This window comes from Notamacropus eugenii, chromosome 6 (genome assembly GCF_028372415.1).
Source record: "Notamacropus eugenii isolate mMacEug1 chromosome 6, mMacEug1.pri_v2, whole genome shotgun sequence".
NCBI classification, from domain to species: domain Eukaryota; kingdom Metazoa; phylum Chordata; class Mammalia; order Diprotodontia; family Macropodidae; genus Notamacropus; species Notamacropus eugenii.
The window spans coordinates 77895065-77903113 of NC_092877.1; positions in this window are offsets into that span (position 1 = coordinate 77895065).

Consider the following 8049-nt stretch of genomic DNA (forward strand, 5'->3'; position numbering starts at 1 on the left):
TGGAGAGAAAAGAGAAGGAAAATTTTAAAGGTAGAGGAGGAGGAAAGTGAAAAGGAAAAGAAAAAGGAAAAAGAAAGTGAAAGAGAAAGAAAGGAGAGGAGAGTAGGAGTCAAATAGGAGATTGTGGAGGAAAAGGAGAGGAGGATTAAAGGGTTTTCAAATAGGTCTTAGGAAAAAGGTGAGGTCAGCTAAGGTCCAAACTTGGCAAGGGCTGAGACCACAGTCCCTCAAGGCTGATAAGAGAACAGATGACCCTTTCCCCTCTTCCGTGTGATTCAAGTTATAGTGAGAGTTGGGTAGGGTTTTTTTGGGGGAAATATCACAAGCAATTTGTTTACTACATAAAGGGGTAAGGCATTGATTATAATAATGCAAATGGAAAGAAAATCTGAATACTGTGTAACTATATATATTTATTAAATGTTGAATTGAAGTAAGCCAAATTAAATTAAACCTATTGATATTAGATTATTTGATTAAACAAAAGATGAAGAAATGTGTTTCTTCCCCCTTTTTGTGTAAGTGGGGGAATGTGGGTATGGAATATTACATATACTGTCAGATACTGCTGATTTGTCAGCTGGTTTTGCTGAACTGCTTCTCTCTCTCCTCTATCTCTCTCTCTTTCTCTCTCTCTCTCTCTCTCTCTCTCTCTCTCTCTCTCTCTCTCTCTCTCTCTCTCTCTCTCTCTCTCTCCCTCCCCCAATCCCCTTTCTTATAAGGGATGGCTTGACATTAGCCTAGTGTTTGATAAACCTGGGCACCCAGCTACTGGGGTAAGGATTCACTATTTGACAAAAGCTGTTGGGAAAACTAGAAAGCAGACTGACGGAAACTACTTATAGACCAACATTTCGTACTGTATACCAGGATTCCAAGCTCCAAATGGCTACATGACTTGTTACATAAAAAGTGACATCAAAAACAAACTAGAAGAAAGAAATTGCCTGTCGAATCTAGGAAGAATTAATACCAAATAAGAGACAGAGGATCACCGAAGGTAAAATGGACATTTTTTATTATATAAAGTTTAAAACTTTTTTGCACAAAACCAATGTAACTAAAATTAGAGGAGAAGCAGATAAGTGTGTGAGAAGTAAGGAATCTTTGCAGCAAGTTTCTCTGATAAAGGTCTCATTTCAAAGATATGTAAAGAAGAGAATCAAATTTAGAATAAGAGCCATTCCCCATTTGATAAATGACCAAAAAACATTATCAGACAGTTTTCAGAGGAAGAAATCCAAGCTATATATAGCCATATGAAAAAAATACCAGAAATCACTAATAATTAAAGAAATGTAAATTAAAACAACTCTGACTTTCTACCTCACACTCATTAGATTGGCAAAGTTGACCAAAAAAAAGGAAAATGACAAATGCTGGAAGGGCTGTGGGAAAATAAATACATTAATGCTTTATTGATGGAGTTATGAAATGGTCCAGGCATTCTGAAAAGCAATTTGGAACTATGCCCCACAAGTTATTAAGCTGTGCATAAGTTTTAACCCAACAATACTACTACTACAACTATTCCCCAAAGAGATCTAAGAGGATCTTACAAAAAAATTTAGATCAGCCTTTTTTGCAATGGCAAATAAATAGAAATTAAAGGAGTGCCCATCAATTGGAAAACAGCTGAACAAGTTTTGGTATAAGAATGTGATGGAATACTATTGTGCTGTAAGAAATGATGAAGGGGATAGTTTCAGAGAAACCTAGGAAGAGTTATATGAACTAATACAGAGTGAAGTGAACATAGCAAGAACTGTTTATATAATAAAAACAGTATTGCAAAGACAGACAACTTTGAAAGACCAGACACAATTGTAGAGGACTGATGATAAAACACACTACCTGCCTCTAGACATGCGCTGGACTCGGACTGAACATTGACCCAACTTTCTTTTTCTTTTGACATGACCAACGTGGCAAGTGTGACTATATATGTTTGTAACAGAGGTTTTATTTTTCTTGGTTTCTCAATGGTGGGGGAGTAGGGGGGATGTTAGGATATGAGAAGACAAATTTTTGTTTGAAAAAAATGTTTAAAATAAGGGATGGTTCTCTGGGTAGGGAAAAGAGGTGGTATATATTTTAAAAAGAAGGTAATCTGAAAACAAAAAATGTTGACAAAAGTATTTTTTAATTAAATAAAGAATTTTAAATGTGGTAGTGGTTTGTATTAAACCAAAGTCAAGTTGGGATAGCAGCAATGAGAGAAGACAATATGAAATGAAAAATAAATCATTCCTTCCATTCCCTTCCAATTCCATTTCTTTCATTTTTTTCTTTCTACCCATAAACTCATCTTAAAACATTTTCATTTTCTGGGAAACAGTCATCCTTCCACTTGTGGCATATAAAGAACTCCAATGCCTTATGTTTTGATGACTAAATGTGATGGACTGTTCTCAGCATTCATTCAAACTCAAATTGTCCTGCACTTATTTAATTGCACTGCCCATGCCTGGGAGAATGGAAGTTATTTAGCATCAGTGACTAGTTTCTGTTTTGTTTTGGTCTCCAGTACACAGTACAGAGCCTAGCACACAACTCCCTGACTGACTCCAGAATGCTCTGCGTCCTCACCAGCTGCCTTCCTACCCTGGAGAAATCGCTACCATGAAGCCCTGCTCTCATGATCAGTGGCCCAACCATCATTTCAAGAGGGGCCCCCAGCCATACCACATCCTGGCCAGGACTGCTAAATGGAGACCCTGAAATGTCTGGAAGGGACATGGATTAATTATTAGGATCTGACAAGGGTTAGCCAAATAGGGAGATTAGGATTAGAAAGCACATGCCTAGAAAGCAAGTTTGATCTAAAAAGTAGACTTTAAAAGACTTTAGGGTTTCTTTAGCTCACTGGGTTAGGAGGCTTTTATTACAAAAGAGACATATAGCAAAGAGTAGTAGTAGCAACAGCACTGGTGGCATTTAGCAGAGAGCATCTGGGCAGATAGAAGAAAACACCAGAGAACTTGAGCTCAGCAGGGAAAGCAGCGCACCAGATTACCTCATCAGAGAACATCAGAAGCTTTGCAACATCAGAGGCGCTACTTACTCCCATGTTATATTTCCTGGCTACGTGTTCCCTAAATATGTGCTTTTGTCAAACGTCTTTTCTGGTCGTGAATGTTCTCTGGATGCCCTTCCCCACACCGCTAGTGAGGTATTATGGGAGAAGGTGTCTTTGTGGGGAACATTTTTCTTGTTTATTGTCAGTCCCCTTAGCTCTCTCTCATGAGTTTCATGTAAACTCTTGTTGCATGAAAGACAATCACAGATAGTGAGTGAGCATATTTATTATAGCAAGAAATAAAACAGAAATCAAGGAAGCTATACAGACTAGGGCAGGCAATAGAATACACAGGCTTGTCCACTTGGAAGAGAGATAGAACCTTAGCTCCTTGACCAAGGAAGATCTCTTCAGAGAAGTTGTGGCCTGTTCTTTGTTCTCAAACAAAGAGAACCATGTTCTTTGTTCCCAAGGAGGACCTGGACAACAGGAAGGTGATACCATGACTTGCAACTGAACTGGATTTAAGTGAGGGAGGGCTATGCAAAGTCACCAGCCTCATTTTCTCCTCCTGAGCCATCGAGGTCCAGTGGCTAGATATAGATTAGGATGACTGGAGAGGGTTCCCCACCAGAGAAATAAGTTCATACTGGATTCTAGGGAGGCAAGCATGGGAATCAAGGAACAACTTTCCCCATATGTGGCTCTAGGGACTCCCATTAGACTTTCCAAAGTTTGTGTCATCTCTCTCTAACTCTTCTTTCTCCAGTCTCTCCAAAGTCTGTTTCCTCCATGTCTGCCACATCTCCCCTATAAGGAGCATCTTGAGCTCAAAGTTCCCTTAGTTAATCAAGAGCCACATCTCCCTACACACATCAGCAGCATCCTAGGACTGTTCTTCAGGAAACTGCCCTCACCCACCTGAGCAGGGGTGTTATAATTCTCTTATTTTACATTATTCTCACACTCAACATTCCAGCCCAAGCAGAACACTAACTGTTCTCTGATCTTGTCCTGCCCTCTCCTGTCTCTGTGTATTTGTGCATATTATCCCCCATACCCACAAAGCACTCCTCCTTTCTTTCTGCCTATTAAAATCGTTTATTTCTTCAAAGCTCTGCTCTAGTTCCATGTCCTCCATGAAGCCCTTCCCTTCTCATCTTAAAGCCCTCCCCTTCTCCTCTACCTCCTCAAATTTTCCTAGTGCATTTTGTCTGGATTTCTCTGTGGACCAAGTTACATTCTACACTTTATAGTGCTATTGGCATATGTATCATGACCCCTTAGGACAATAAAAGACAGGCCAAGCAGCAGCATCATTTTTCACTTTTATATTTCTATTATACAGAACAGTGCTTTTGCCCACAGTAGGTGATTCATAAATGTTCGGTAAATTGAACTGACAATTTACAGCATGGAAAAGTTGATCAAATCCTTTCTCAAGAGTAGATTTTTATGGGGACGGAGCAAGAGGAAGTATGAAGGAAGGAATAAAGGATGTAAAAAGAGAAGTCCCTGGGGAACAAAGACAAATGATGCCAGCTTCAGTGTTCCTGAGGGCATGTCCCATTTCCTTGAAGACATGAGGAGGTAGATAGTCAGAAACTAAGTGGAGTGAGAATGCAAGAACTGTCCCAGTGCAGAAATGAGAGAACTCAGAGGGCAAAGATGGGAAAGCTGATGTGCGTGAATGTTTTCAATGCAAAGGGAAAAATATTAATTCTAACATAGTACTCTTTGATTTAGGCTTAAGTCCTCCAGAAACACTTTTACTGAATTTAACATTAATCTATATCTAAACCATTTCTAATTTGAGGGGAGAGTTGCTGCTTAGACATTTCAATTATGCTAGCTTCTCTAGTTCCATGTCCTCCATGAAGCCCTCCCCTTCTTTTTGGGGTTTTCTTGGCAGAGACAGGGGAGTGGTTTGTCATTTCCTTCTCCAGCTCATTTTACAGATGAGGGAACTGAGGTAAACAGGGTTAAATGACTTGCCCAGGGTCACACAGCTAGTAAATGTCTGAGGCCAGATTTGAACTTGGGTCCTTCTATCTCCAGGACCCGATGCTCTACCCACAGTGCCACTTTAGCAAAACTAGCATAGGTCCCTATATCCTCTGACATGACTCTCTGCTCCAAGAAGTTTTCAGAGAACATTAAAAGAATCTTGAAGAAGGAAAAGATCCTAACAGTTCCTTCCTGAACCACTTCCCCTTGAGTTGAATTATAACCATTATCTTAACCTTAAATTTCAAAAAACAGACACTATCCTTAGGTGGGTCATAGTACCAACTACTCCAGGTAGTAGAGAGGCAATCATCTTATCTAGACAAGAATTGTTTTGTTATCACCCTTATTCCATTTCAAAGGAAGGTCTTAGATTTTGTTCTTTCCGTTTTCCTAGGAGGAAAAGGTTTTAGGTCAGAGAAATAGTATTTCTTAATATTTCCACTGAAACTAAAAGGGAAGTTTTCAAATGTGCTTCTACAGTGAGCGAAGTCAAACTGTTTTTTTCATGCAGATGCATTTTGCAGATGTACATTTGGGTTCTGTGAAAGTATGTTCTGCTGCCTGGGAAGCCAAGGGAGCAACTATGGACTGTAAGCCCTCCCCAGTTCCCAGGGAATCATGCCATGTCCCATTTCAAAGAGAAAGGCCAAGAGCAAACAGCACTGTCCTGTCCTGGAGCAGCTTGGTGGCAGAGAACGCCTGACACCGAGTTGATCTTTTCAAAGTGAAAAACCAACAAAACTGTGTACAAAATTGGATGTTTATTTTCACCATCTGCATGGCAATATGAGTTCAAGTTATAACGGCATCCGCTCTCCATCAGTATTAGGGAACCATTTAACCAGCCACATCCATTTGCTGATTATAAACATGCACTAAAAAAAAAAGTGGCTAGTGACATGTGTATCTGCACCTGCTGCCTTTGTGTGCGTCAGTCAATTTCATGCCTAGGAAGCTCTGGGCTCCATGGGGATGGCAATGGAAGCCATTTTTTGTTTTGTTTTGTTTTCCTGGGAAACAGCATAAACTGAGTTGGCTTAAAAATACACTTAGCACCAATAGAAGGAAATAAATGGAAAATAGATGATGGTTGTAAATACAAACAAAAATGTGAATTTCCTAATGTTACAAGGCCCATTTGCCTGTAATTAGTAAATATAAATGGAAAAGTATTTTACTGGCTCTGGAGCAAAAGTGAGCAGGAGGTCATTGTGTGGAAGGCTCCTGACTATATAGAAAAGTTCTGTGACAGTTTACAGGGGCTTTGTAAATAAAGAATGGCGGGAGGAGAATGGGTCAGATCCAAGAAGAGAAATCAGAAAGCATCCAGAATAGAAAGTAGGGTAGGGAATTTGGGTCTTTTTCACCAGGGCACTGGTAGCACTTGAAATAACTGAGCTTAATACCTAGTTAGGAAAGAAGAACCACAAATTTAGAAGCAGAATGAACCATCCAGATTGACCCGTTCCCCCTCATTTACATATGAAGAAACTGAAACTGAGAATAATAAAATAAAATAGGAAGTGATCTCCCCAGCCTTGTCACACCTTACCCTATTTATTTCCCTTCCTCCATACCCATATCCACATACACACAAACATACACTGATCTGGGGTCTTTTCTTACCGGCGGCATCTTTGTTTTGTATGTCATGTACGGTGTTACTTGCCCCAGGGTCAAAAATTACTAGTCACAGTTCCGATGAGAAGACTGTCACAGATGTAACTCATGACTTATACACATCTGCAGATTCAACATCCAAAGGAGTTCATTTATCTAATTTTGAAGTGACCTTGAAATTCACGTAACCGGTCAGAGTTAGAACTTGGATCTCAGCAAACCGTGAATCTTGGGAGTCTGAACCACCCTTACAAAGTACCTCTTTGTCATCTACTGGTTACATAAGGGTCACATGACTCTTAAACAGGTCTCATCTTCTCTAGGTGTTGTGTCTGATTTGAAAATAAGCCTGGGACCTGTAAGTACCATAGCTGAACTTCAGGTCTAGTTTCAAAATAGGAATAGGGTTACCTAAGAAGGATATAGTTCAATGGTTATTAAAATCAGTACATTTATCAATCTAACAGATGACCTAAGTATAAGTTTTTAGTACCAACACAGCAGAAAGAGTAAGCATGCTCTTGCTCAAGTTCAGTTTGAGTCAGGAATATGGGATTATTCAAAATAACTACATACATCTACACACACATATATGTACATATATTATATGTATGGATAGGTGTATGTACACACACGCAAAGCCAGAGACAATGCTGAAAGTCTGATATGCAAGAGCTGAGCAGTTCTTCCTTTACATCCCATTTAGACCGTTGTGAAAAAATACTATATTTAGGAACATTTAAAACAATGAAAAAAATAATAATGAGAATTATAGAAAAGCAATAAAAGTTACTTTGAGGACTGAAACTGTGGTCTAATGGGAAATTCCCTGATTGTGAAATCTGAGTTCAAATCCCATCTCCCCTAATTTACAACTTTTCTTACTTGGATATGCCACTGCTCCTCCTTTGGCCTCCGTTTCATTATTTGTAAAATGAAGGGGTTGGACTAAAGTGATCTACTAGGTCCCTCGCAATGTCATATGATCCCAAATGAGTCCCTAGGAGGAGAGGTTAAAGAACTTGAGACTATTTAGTTTGGAAAAGATGGTAACTCAACAGTCTTTGTTACTGTGTCTACACATAACTGATTCCACTTGGTTGGAATGACTTGGTTAAATTCGAACAATCAAATGTGTCATAGATTAAGACACACTACAGACTAATACAGATGTACATATACGTACATGTGTGTACTATTCCCTTTGTATAAGTATAAATGTAAAATATGTTATTATGGAATATTTTATTAATGTAAGATGTGCATAGCTAAGGCATGAATTACAATTTGGGAAAGGAAAATGTTTCTTGCTTTCATCTATGTGTTGCTTTATTAAAAGAACTGAAAAAATAACCTTCATATTTTTGGGAAAAAATTGGTTTCTGGAAAAGATGGCTATC